The 12,760-nt window shown below is 36.1% G+C and overlaps 1 long non-coding RNA gene across 1 annotated transcript; it reads left to right on the top strand.

Moving 5' to 3' along the window:
• Nucleotides 1-1,121: 1,121 nt before the first annotated feature.
• Nucleotides 1,122-11,256, top strand: LOC145984462 (uncharacterized). The gene is made up of 3 exons (XR_014441321.1): nt 1,122-1,249; nt 8,682-8,842; nt 10,998-11,256. It is a non-coding gene; the product is annotated as an uncharacterized LOC145984462 (long non-coding RNA).
• Nucleotides 11,257-12,760: the final 1,504 nt, after the last annotated feature.

The raw sequence follows: 12,760 nt of genomic DNA, 5'->3' as shown, positions 1-12,760 counted from the left end.
TTCTAATAATTGTGTATCATAATAATCCTATGCGTAACAGCCTATGAAGGGCCTTGGCTTACCTACCGGCTGCTCGTCTACCTCCCAAGCTTTCCTTCGTCACCTCTAAGCGTGGAGATCTTCAACCAGGATTGGAATAGTCGGGGGTCAGCCCGACGTATCCCCAGCCGTTGTAGTAGGTCTTCGCGACCGGATTACGCTTACTCATTCGAAGCTCCCCAATTTCCTCACGATGGTGGGTTGCCACCGGCCCTAAACACAGGCCGAAAATTCCCGGAGACTGAACCCGGGATCGAACCCATAATAATTGTGTATATTGTACTAAAAACCATTGATATATTCACATTCATTGTGAATATACCATAGAAATTTCTTGACACCTCTCTATCATTTAAGCCTCATATGAGACCCTTTCAAATTTCATAAACCTAGGTACATATAATGAAATGAAATGAAATTTGAAAATAATTCCTTTATTTGTACCTAAATAACACTGATAATGGATAGAAAAAAAAACAAATTTTAATAAATCGTGTGTGAAAGGGTTAAAAGGTCTTCAACATATGAAATTATTAATATATTAAATTACATATTTTACTTAATATATAATTGTAATATATGTAACTGTTAATTTTCCATGAATTTTTGTCTGCCAAATTAATTTGCGCAAAGAATTTAGCATAAAAGGGGGTGTAGGTAATAAGCTTTGGGGGATGGGCACGCCTGCACCACATCATGGAACATTTTGGCTCTCGCACGTGAAGTTTATTTTTTTGAAGAAGGCACGGCAAAACTCACCCCATGCTACAATAATTATTTAAATTAACCTGGTGATTGCATAAAAAATAGTTCTTGCATTTCATGCACTTATTCAAATTATTAGCCACAAATGTTCTGTATGTTGTTAGTTTCATTTTGCTTACTGCGACTAACTTTTTGACTGTCCTCATAGGAATGAAAGCGAAAATGGTCGAAACGATAGAAATCTAAATTGCTGTAAGGAGTCATAAAGAGCTTGGTACGTCACAAGAGCCCATAATTGAACGGACGTGATATTATGAGCCAAGCAATCGCTTGCATTGTTCGACTCTTCCATTAGGTTGCAACGCAGAATTCCAAAACATGACGATAGATGCGTTGAATTCCTTCTGCTGTCTTGTTCATGCGCATTATGTTTTGTTGTGTCTAAACGGAAGAACGTGATTAGCGGGCTCCGTAGCGTATTCGACGAAAGAAGTTGACTTAGAAGGTAAGAGCTTTTACATACTTACACATTTTTATAATGTTATGCGATTGTTTTGTTGTTATGTTGTAAGTATAATACCCTCTCTATATATCGCTCTTATGTATGGATGCTAGTTGAGACAAAATAGTTTATAGAATAGATTGCGAAAAACCTAAATGTGCCAGGTTCTTCCATATTTTAGTAATAAGATGTAGGCACTGTGTGGATGTTCGTGTACTGCACATATCGTACAAACAGTGGGCCTCTCCGATGACGTAGTGGTAGCGTCATCGCCTTATAATCAAGGGTTCCGGGTTCGATAGTTGGTGGAGGCACATTGCACAGTGGTTCGGATCGCACTTTAAACTGTAGGTCCAGTCCCGGTTAGCCTATCTGTGAATAAAGTAGACTTAAAGCATCATTTCAATTCAATTCGTATGAACAGCTTACAGACTAAAGGTAACGCCATGAAAGTAGTAAAGACAACGTCACCGCACCCACCTACATTGTTGCCAACAAGCAACGAATAATCTTTACATAATACACCAGCGAAGACGAAATCAACCTCATACGTACTTACAACGCGCGAAGTGACGACTGAGCAACTTAGAAGAAGTGTGGCAATATTGGGGGGCCAGGGGTGTGGAGGGCGCAGTTGGTGTTTCCAATCAGCAACTATCTGATTTTTCTTGACAATGGATTGTTTTGACATGCTTAAAATTTTTCAAAATTACTGAAAATAAGTTGCAAACAAAGCACTGTAAAGATCATGCACAAATGTTTCAAGAAATATATTTGCCAATGTTTTAAGCATTCTCAATTTTACACATAGTTTATTTTGAATAAAATTAATTGATTTATTTCATTTAACACAGGCACCAGTGTCACCTTTCATGAGAGCCGATAACGATCTACCTCGATGCGTTTCCTTCGAGGTACATCTTTGATTCCATTTAAAATGTGTGCTACTTATTTATATTTTGTTATTTTGCGTCGCTTTTCTTCCACTTTTTGCTAATCGTGACGATGATGACTTATAATTAGATGAAGAGCAAGGGTCACTCGCAAAGAAACTACGAGCGAACTGAAAACGTTTAGTTGTGAGAGTGCTAGTAGATCAATCAAAGAGCTAGACCACTGACGTGGCATAAAATGTGTTGTCAAATCCGATTAAACCTCAGCACGCAGCTCATATTTTCATGTTCAAACTGTTTTGTGGTGCTTTTACAAATTCAGGAGTTGTAACTCCTATTTTGATTCGATTCTTACTAACATATTTAAACCATACTCGGATATAATAGAGCATTATATGTATCATTACATATTGTAAACAAACACACCATAATTTATAAAATATTCTAACGTGTTTTTTTTTTGTCAAAAATTACTTTTTAAGAATTTTGTGTTAATGTTTCTGATGATTTAAACGCAAGGAAACAGCAAAATTTTCTCCAACAAAATTCCCTCTCCCTGAATGTTAACAAATAGCCCAAATGCTCTCTCTTTAGTTTATACACTTCCATACTAAGGAGGCAGAAGACAACGCTGTCGGGTCTTTTGTTTTCTCTCTTCTGTCCCTGCCACGTCCTTGTTTAGCGACAGCACAGATTCTGCCGTGTGCTGAAGGGTGGAAGTCGCAACACAGGGTGCAGTATTCAGGTGTTAATGTTCCGAGAGTAAAATTTGGCTTCTGAATCTTTCGGCTTGTCCTTGGAATCGTTACTTTGTTTCGTTCTTGTTTTCATGCTACACTTTTGTTGTTTTATAAATTCGATAATTTATTTCTTATTTTCGTAAGCATGAAGTGCACCAAATGAGTTCGGAAATACAACATGTCTTGATCTGTTAAAAGAACCAACGTAAAGGAGGTAAATGCTAGTCCTGGAGCGAAGCGGGATTGTAGTGTACTGATTTGTACATATTATCAAGCAGAGGAAGCAGCGGGGGTGGTGGGAGGGGTGAGACATCGTTCATACGTGTATTACATCTGAAGCAACAGTGTCGACCATTACAGAAATGAAGCAAAACTTCAGCTCCAACTTTTAACTCAGAAAGGAGAAAAGAACAATGATTCATCCTGGGCAATATGATACGTTTACCCAAAAGTGCATGACATGATTGGGTACCAACTTTGGGAAAGCTTCATAAATACATTTATGACGATAATGACTTTCCTAACATCTTAGTTTCAACGTTAGGCCGTTTACTTGTGGACGTGAGTTTCAGATTATATGAAACGTGCAGCTATAATAATAATTATAATGCCTCATCATTTACTTCTCATCAACTTTGTTACATAGACGTTCGCAGGATTTTTTTAAGGGAGGGCCAAGTAAGCTAATTTTTTTCCAGGCAAACGAGGCATATTTCCCCTAATAATAGTGTTGTCTCTTGAGAAAATACTTCTTCAGATTGAAGTTATCAGGTTTCTGCAACACTCTTCCAACAATAAACAAAATTACTGTCACTAAAATTAAATATATGTGTGTAAAATATAAGTTTATGGTAACATCCATTTTCCAGCGGCGGGCCGTGATCCCCCCCTCCCCCTTCCGGACGTCCATACTTTCTTATGACATTACTGCAAAGAAGGAAATTATATCCTTCATTCTTTGTCATAGACACCATCGGCTGGAGCGAGGTGATGATTTTAATTTGTTTAACTTCAAAAATGACATCGTAGCGCCCAGCAGGAGGAATGACATATTATTCCACGCTACTTCTAGCTTCGTTACTTAACGATCGTGTGAGAGCTTTCTCTTATTCAGTTCCCGACAAAAATAGAAACCGTTTCTAAATCCATCGTTAATACCATAGACCTACTGGCCAGCTGAAGTAGGAAGTAGAAGAAGAAGGAAGGAAATAGATATTCGACTATTTATTCAAGGCAGCTTAAAGAAGCAAAAAATTGAGCAATACAGGTATATAAATGATTTGTTGAGTGAAGAGTCTACTAATTATATTATTGTTTTAAATAAAATAGTTCGTATGTCTAATTATTTTGAAGTAAACAGTACACACTGAAGAGCCACATACGTATGTATGTACTCTCTGGTTTGTTGCTGTAACAAATAGACTGTCCTGTGTGTAGCACCGCAGTAAATTAATCTGCTAGTGTTGTTATGATATATATATATATATATATATATATATATATATATATATATAAGTTATTAATTGTAGTTCTTCGTGGACTTCAAAGTAAATTTCACAATAAGTATTTTAGGAGCAAAGAAGTGTCAATGAAATATAATATGGTAACTTAATGTAAAAAACACAATTTTTGCACTTTGAAAGTTGTGAAGCTTATGTAATTTAATTGACTAGTTCGTATTGGGGGGTATATTTCAAAACCGTACGACAAGAGTTTCATTAGAATATACAACTTCTATCGTAATATGCGGATAATGAAACTTTATGCTAGTATCGGCTCGTGACACTAGTGTGTCCGTAAAATGGTATTTCAACTTGAAATAACATATGTTGTACATTCACATTCACTGCCACGGGTTACATGTGCTACATTTTTCAACAGTGCCAATGTTATTCGCTTCTTCTTTTAAGAGAAAACATCATTTTCTCATATTTTCAGCAGTTATTAGCATCTAAGCTTGAGAAGTGTTATACCGTGTTTGTGCAGTCAACATTTTTAAAGATGTGATTTTAAGGATCATGTGAGACCCCTTTTTCTGCCTTCGCGAACTGAAGAAACTTGTGGTAGTTTCGAGTCGGAGGTGGTTAGGGAAGGGGGGATCTACTTAACGGTGTCGTGCCGTTTGCGCCGAGGCTTCATATCGGTTCATTTCTGCCGTTACATATGTCAAGACCTTCCTCGGCAGGTTTTCCCACAATCCAGTGTGTCATCACCGCCGCGCGCACGTGTGTTTAAGGGCACATGGTGCGTAGTGCATAAAGTGGACTTAAAACATAAAATCAAAGGTGTGTTTATGACGATGCACAGCTGTGTTTACACTGAAATGTTAAACCTATACAGAGAGTCAAATATGACTTTTCTTTACTTATTTCAAAAGACGTTGCAGAGGATTACTTGTGTCAATGTTATTCCACAACAGAAAATATATAAATCAGTATGAGCCTATTAACTATTAATCATTTATCGTTAATCGTCATAAAGGCATTGTAAATACAGTATTGTTAAAATATTGAAAGCATTCTACAAATACTTCGTAAATGTACACTTTGGAAGCAACATAAATGTGCCAGTCTATTACACCTAATTATTATACACTACATAAAATCGTCAAAAACATTATAAATACAGTGTAATTTTTTGCAAACATTATATAAGTAATAGCTACGTATACATAAACACAATATTTCGATACACTTGCACAACAACAATACAAACGTTATTTGAATTATTGTAGGTATGCAAATGCTCGAAAGCAATCCACGCGTTGTTTCTATCATTTCAATATTCTCAGCCATCTTGTCGTCTCTCTCAAGTTTCAGTTTTACATTAATACTAATTTCCCAATGTATATCCCTCATATATACTTTCATCTTACATTCATTTACCAAATCACCTTCCTTTTCAATCGAAGATAAACACAGCTGGAGCTTGCAACGTCATAAACACACATGCGCGCTGCGGTAATGACACTCCGGATTGTGGGAAAACCCACCAAGGAAAGTCTTGACATATATCGCGGCGGAAATGAACCGATAAGAAGCCTCGGCGCAAATGACTCGGACTCGCGCGAGCGACACGGACACCTACTTAACCACCGTGTGAGACTGGCTTTAGAGTTGATGAGCTGTATTATTGCGGGGGAACCTTGACCAAGACCGGCTGCGCAATAACAAGCAACACAAGTCCTTAGCCACCCCGTCATTCTCCTTTAATTGCCCTTTTGCTGCCGACCACCGAAGCGGCGAATAAGTGGAAACTGCAAAAATGTATCTCTCTCTCTCTCTCTCTCTCTCTCTCTCTCTCTCTCTCTCTCTCTCTCTCTCCCTCCCCCTCTGTGCGGAGTAGCCAAGGTTACTGAAATGATACAGCTCATCAACTCTAGTACTGGTAAAGAGGCAATCGCTTAGAAATCAAGGGATACAGGCAGGGATGAGGTTCCTTATATTTCCGTGATTCTTATTCCACTGAAGAAAATCGAAGGCATACCTGAAAAAGAAATGGTACCATAGCTTAACGCAGAATTGAAAAAGCTAAATTTTGATGTAACTCGTCTTAACGTAGGTCTACTGGTTAATTTTTAATTAGAGTCCAAACTCGAGTACTCATAATTTTTAATCAGATAGTAATTACAAAATTTCCGAGATAATAGTGATAGTAAACCTTTATTTGTAAAATAAGTAAAAACAGGAATTGCGTAACTTTTTGACCGGGTGGTCCCCTTGTCCTATTTTAGAATCGCCATTGCCAAGACAATTATGCTTCTATAGATTGCATCTAACTTTCCATAATTTATCTCATCTCAAATATTTTTTTTAGGTTACTTATGTATTCAAGCGCTGTAGGTCCTTTAGCAAAGTTCTTTAAAGTTCATTTTATGCTCAGATTAGCTAATCTTGACGGAACGTACAGTTGAATGTGAGATCCGAACCACTCTGCAATGAGCCTCCGTCGGAGATCGATTACGGAAATAATTAATTTTCATTCCATTCCTGGACACACTCGCGCAAACATAATTGAATACAATTGAATAGCACTCCAGCTCACAGCTACCACCGTTCGACAGGGACGTTATTGTGGCAATATAGCTTGACGTAATGGTTGCTTCTTTTATGCAGTACATTTTCATTGGCTAGTTAGAAACTACTGTGGCCAACTGTATTAATGAAAAACTATTTATATCACGGAAGTGACTGTGAGTTTTACTGGATTGGAAGGACCGTAATATTATTTTAAGTACTTGACCGGTTTCACGTTGTGTGCGTGTATTGCGTGTGTGTATGTGAAAGTGATTGATTGATTGATTGATTGATTGCTTGGGTGTTTTAAGTCCACTTTATGCATAGTAAGGCTAATCGGAACTGGACCTACAGTTTCAAATGGGATCAGAACCACTTTGTGCCTCCACCGGGAATCGAACCCGGGACCACTTGATTACAAGGCGACAACTGCGCCATCGGGGAGGCCTATATGTGAAAGTGCATGTGTTTGGTTAGTGAACGTTAAATTCCATAATACCTCCAGTACTATTGTTCATATTTCATCACTTTAGAATTTCTCAAAAGAAATAAATTACATAGATGCATGAGCATTTCAACTCTCGGCTCCGTCACGTGTTCTTGTAGGAATTGTATGAAGGAAGGAAGCTGTTATTTTTGCTGCTTCATGCGATGCATATTAAAATTGGCATGCTTGGTGGCAAGTTCATAACAAGAGAAAAATCCGCGCGACTTATCGTCTGGTGGCAATATATGGACTTGTTATTTTTTTCTTGTTATTCTTGTTATTGTTGCGGAAGCCGGCATCGTTTGTAAATGTACAACAAAGGCAGCCGACTGTCGCCCATCACAGAGAGGAAATACTACTACTTATGGAGGAGTGTTTGTGGTCCAAGTGTCGAGGTTTAACACATTCGCAGGGCAGGTTATTAGTTCTCAAACCAGTGATAGTGTCAGTCGTGTATCACATGTCGTTGCAGTTCAAGTACCAGTGTTGATGGGCTTATTGGGAGTGAACAGTTAAAATGCCACCAGGTCAATTAATGCAATGGAAAAATAATACATTGTTTACTTTATTTGAAATCACACAAATAATGAATCACTATGAAGAAGTCTTCTTTGCATCATTTTGGGTAACTTCTCGCATATATTAGTCCGTATGTATGTACGTACGTACATATACAGCCACTTGTTAGCACCTATTAATACCAGCCCTGGTTATAATGCATGGCTTTTAAATTTCAACGTTTAGATAGATCTGAATTCTCTAATTCCCTTGTTCTACGAACAGATGTGCCTCGGCGCACTCTAGCGATTTTTCAATCGAACAGATTAGCAACACTGGTTCTCCCGTTGTGCTGCGCCGATTGCGGCAGAGATATGTGTGTCGGCCTATATGAGCAAACGAACATCCTTTTTAGATACCTTAAAATTAGAAACAATGAAAGATTTCACAGCCTCCTTATTGGTGGTAATATTTCTGCAAGAAAAGAGGTAGCGCTTTCAATTTTCAATAATTTTGAGATATAGAATCACATGTTACGTGCAAGTGTTTTATATTTTTGCATGAGTTCCCCATGAATTTGTATAGTAATTTCAAAGCTGATGCTCTCCATTCAACTTATAGAACAATTGACATCAGCAGTTGCAGTAGCCTATCTGTGCATAAAGTGGACATAAAACAATAATTCAACCAATTCAACCAGCATCCTTTTTCATTTGAAACAATTATTACTGAAATTGTGTAAATTCTTTTAAAAATTATATTTGTACATTATTTGTAATATTTGATTCTGTACCTTTACAGGGCAACAACACAAAGTAATGACAAACACGTATGGATGTTCCGCCGAGGCTCTGGCGATGGCGATCGTCGTGATATTCATAGCCGTAGATGCAATATTGTCACTTGACATATTTAAGTGTATTTGTGACAGGCTGTTCAAGAAACGCAACTTCACGACCAAGGTAATTATTATTTTTATGTAGTACTTACTGCTCTTGAAAAACACTGGTTTTGAAGAGACAGGCAGTGTTTCCACGAGGTCCACCCCACATTTTGATCAACTATACTCTCAGTGGTATTAAAATTTGTCTGTGTTATTTATAACACCATTGAGGGTAAACGTTGACCAAAATACATATGATACACATTTTAAAATCAAGAAAATAATAAATGTATTTTTGTGCTGTTAACAATGTATATTGTGCTTAGTTTAAAGATATTACTATACCTTACCTTTTCACTTTGACATTAATTTATATTTAAGAGTATTCCATAGTTAAAGAAGGTGTAATGAAAATTAGAATAACTGGTATGGTCTTGTAACTTCATATCGCCACAGAAATATCACCTATTCGTTTCAGTTTGTCTCAAATCTTTTATGAATCCCAAATATTGTATTATTTCTTTAATTCAAGTCACCAACTTAAACATGTACTCATTTTGTACAATATATCCTAGGACAAAATAAATATGTTAGACACAAGGGTGTCCTCAGGGGGGTCAGGCCCCCCCTGACATCTCTGGAAAAAGTTAATGTAATTCGAATAGTGAAATTGAAGCGATATTTTATAACAAAAAACATTGTTTACTGTGACTTACAGGCCGTAAGTTACAGCATCTATTATTATCATTATTGTTATTTGAAGTAAGGTTACATTTAAGCTTGCTGTCTATTTTACACTGATTATCTAACTATAGAAAACAGCTTTTTTTCCTACATGAATTAATATGTTAAGTATACAATTATGCAAATTGTATATAGATATACAGAATATGAAAATTACAAATGTATGTAATTTTATAAAACATAATAAGTGGAAGTAGTAGTAGTAGGGGTAGTAGCATATAGTAGTAGTATAATAATTATAATAACAATAATAGCAGTAATAATAGCAATAATATTTATAACAACAATATCAATAATAATAATTCTAATAATAAAGTTTCTATGATTCTGCCCGAACTGAGAAAAATTCCTGCTGGCGCCCTTCTTACACATATTCTCTAATTGAGACGCGACGATCAATTGTATATATATTTCATAAAGTTTAATGAGATGGAAAGAAGGCGATTCATTGGTTGTGTTACAATATCTGAAAATTACTTTACTCTTTCAGAGTGCCGGGGTCCCGGGTTCGATACCCGGTGGAGGTACATAGTGGTTCCCACTTTAAAACTGTAGGTTCAGTCCCGATTAGCCTTACTGTGCATAAAATGGACTTAAAACTACAAATCAATCAATCAATAAAAATCTTTCAGAGTGCCATAATTCAATTGTGTCTTGCATTCTACTTGTCTTTCTAGCAAGCCCGCTAAATTAGAGAGTCGTTATTAAATTTCCCTTTTATATTCGAACCTTATCAAGCTTTAGATGTTATATAAGGTGTACGAAAAATACGTATATTCACACTTTGAATGATTTGTATTAAGATATATCCAAGTTTTATGATCCAAGTTATAAAAGATGTGTAGGATTTCTAAACTTATTGCAGGTATTTGAACGGATGGTCATTGTGAGCCAAAGACCGATGATAACATGGATCAATGAAATTACGACAGGAATGATTTCGATTGATATTTAGGCGCATTCTCTTTCCATGGATGCTTTTGTTTTCGTGAATTTTGCTGGTTTTGTGCCACAAACATCATATTTAATGTACCATCATAAAATAAGTTCAGTTGTGTTAGATCTGAACATAGGCTGTATGCAGTTACATCTCTTCACCCAATATATCTGGTCAACAGATTTTTATCTGTAGATGAGTACTCACATCATTGGGAGGTACTACATCTTGTTGAAAATAAAATGTATCTTCTTCAAACCCTTTTCTTCATCTCTTGCTACTTTAAAAAGCCCCTTCAAACTAATCTCAATTCGATTAATGATTAGTCATGTTGGTGGAAACTTCTCTCTTGAATTGCCTTTACATTCCCTTTCAGTACAGATTTAAGAGATTTTTTTCTTCCTTTAACATTTAGACCCATTTCACTCATTACTTTAGATCAGTTAAATCTCAAAAGAATTAAGGTTTTGTGTTTAACGTATGTGTGTGTGCATTACGTATTATGTGCTGACAAAGTCCTGCCTTCACTTTTATTGCCCTTTCTTTATTTCAGGAACACAATTCAGTTGAGGAGGGAAGCCTTGAGAAAATAATTGTGCAAGAAGAATTATTTGATACCAAGATATCACACAATATATCCTAAAGACTGATTGAAATAAATTCAACATAATAACTAACATGCCATTTGCATCAAGAGGTGAGAAAATAAAAATTCGTGGATATGATTGTGAGTAATGTTATGTTTCATTGTAAAGAAATTGTAAATAATGTTCACGTTGCAGTGAATTGCTATTAAATCTGTTATAATAAAATACTAAACCAATAAATTTATATTGAATGCGTCCACTTCCACCTCTTCACAATTGTAGACATACTTTTCATTAGGTCCACTCTGGAAACTGTCGTGAATTTTAGGTCTATTGCCTGAGCAGGAAAAGACATGGTCATCGAATCATGGAGAATTGTTTTATGGTCTTTAATATTTAAAAAAATATTCTGCGATTCACTAAATTCATTTTAGTTACAACTCTCTATTTAATGAAGGATCACGTTGCATGATCGACCTCGCGTTCTATGGAATAAAAAATAGCAATATTTACACATACATACTGAAAGACAATGCCGATCTGTAAAACGCAAAACCCACAGTGCAGGAAAGCCATGGGATTATCAAGCTTTTTGGGGGTCCTTTCAATTCCCTTTAAGGCCCGTACCCAGGATTATATTTGGGGGGCAAGCCAGAAACTGTGTGTGTATATGTGTGTGTGTCTGTGTGATTATTTTTTGTATATTAATAATTGACATATTTCAATTATTATCAATTAAAGTAATATCATTAAATATATATTAAGAAATTAGTTTGCTACATTTATAAACTACCAAATTAATTCCTTTAATAACTGGTTCAAAATGTCAAGATGAAATGTTTTTAATAAGTGTTAGATTTTATTCAATTATTGCCTTCTATTAATGATGATCAATAAAATTTCATACTTATATTAGCCTTGAATTCGTGCTATACTTTTTATTGCCTATATTTTGCTATTGGTGTAGATCTGTTACTGGTCTCTCGAAAGGAAATATTTCCTTATAAGAACTGTGGCTAGAGATTTCAATGCCCAAGGGAAGAATAGATTTTCGCACCCCCTGCACCGAATTTGCACTCCTCCTGCTTACATATACTATATCTCGTTATAATGAAGAATATGTCTGAATGTAAATTAACCAAAAAAAAATCCTCATCAAGACTGCAGTTCGAAAAAAGTCAAAACAGGGATTAAAAATTGTGAACTGCCCCGACCAAATTGGGACATCTGGTAACCTTGCATCAATGGTCATATAATCAAAATTACTAAATATAGTAGACTGCAGACTTATAGAGTCTGCCTCTCTTCAGGAACAACCCAAAAATCAAAATTCTTGCAAAATCTGAAAAATCGCCCATGTTATTTTTGTAGCTTTTTGTAGGTTCACATTAAAATATTTCATGCCCCCACCCCCTTAGCTCCCCTTGGGGACGGGCCTGTGCCCTTTACATAATCACATATGTGTATGTAAAACAATAAACGTAGTAATTTGTCCAGTAAAGAAGAGAATACTACCAAAATATTGTAAGGTGAAAGGATTTATTGTTCATTTTATATTGGCTAAGGTGCAACAAATTTTTGGATAATAACTTCTGTTTAACGCTCCATACCACTAACTGAGCATTATTTTTTTTCTAACCGCAAGTGTTTGTTTCCTAAATCTGCTGTGCGGAACTAGGAGTAGAGATTCTACTGTACACATGTGAGTTACGAGGTGGGACGGGTCTCA

The sequence above is a fragment of the Lepisma saccharinum genome, chromosome 2, assembly GCF_977018435.1.
Source record: "Lepisma saccharinum chromosome 2, izLepSacc3.1, whole genome shotgun sequence".
Lineage (NCBI taxonomy): Eukaryota > Metazoa > Arthropoda > Insecta > Zygentoma > Lepismatidae > Lepisma > Lepisma saccharinum.
This window is presented reverse-complemented; position numbering and strand designations above follow the sequence as displayed.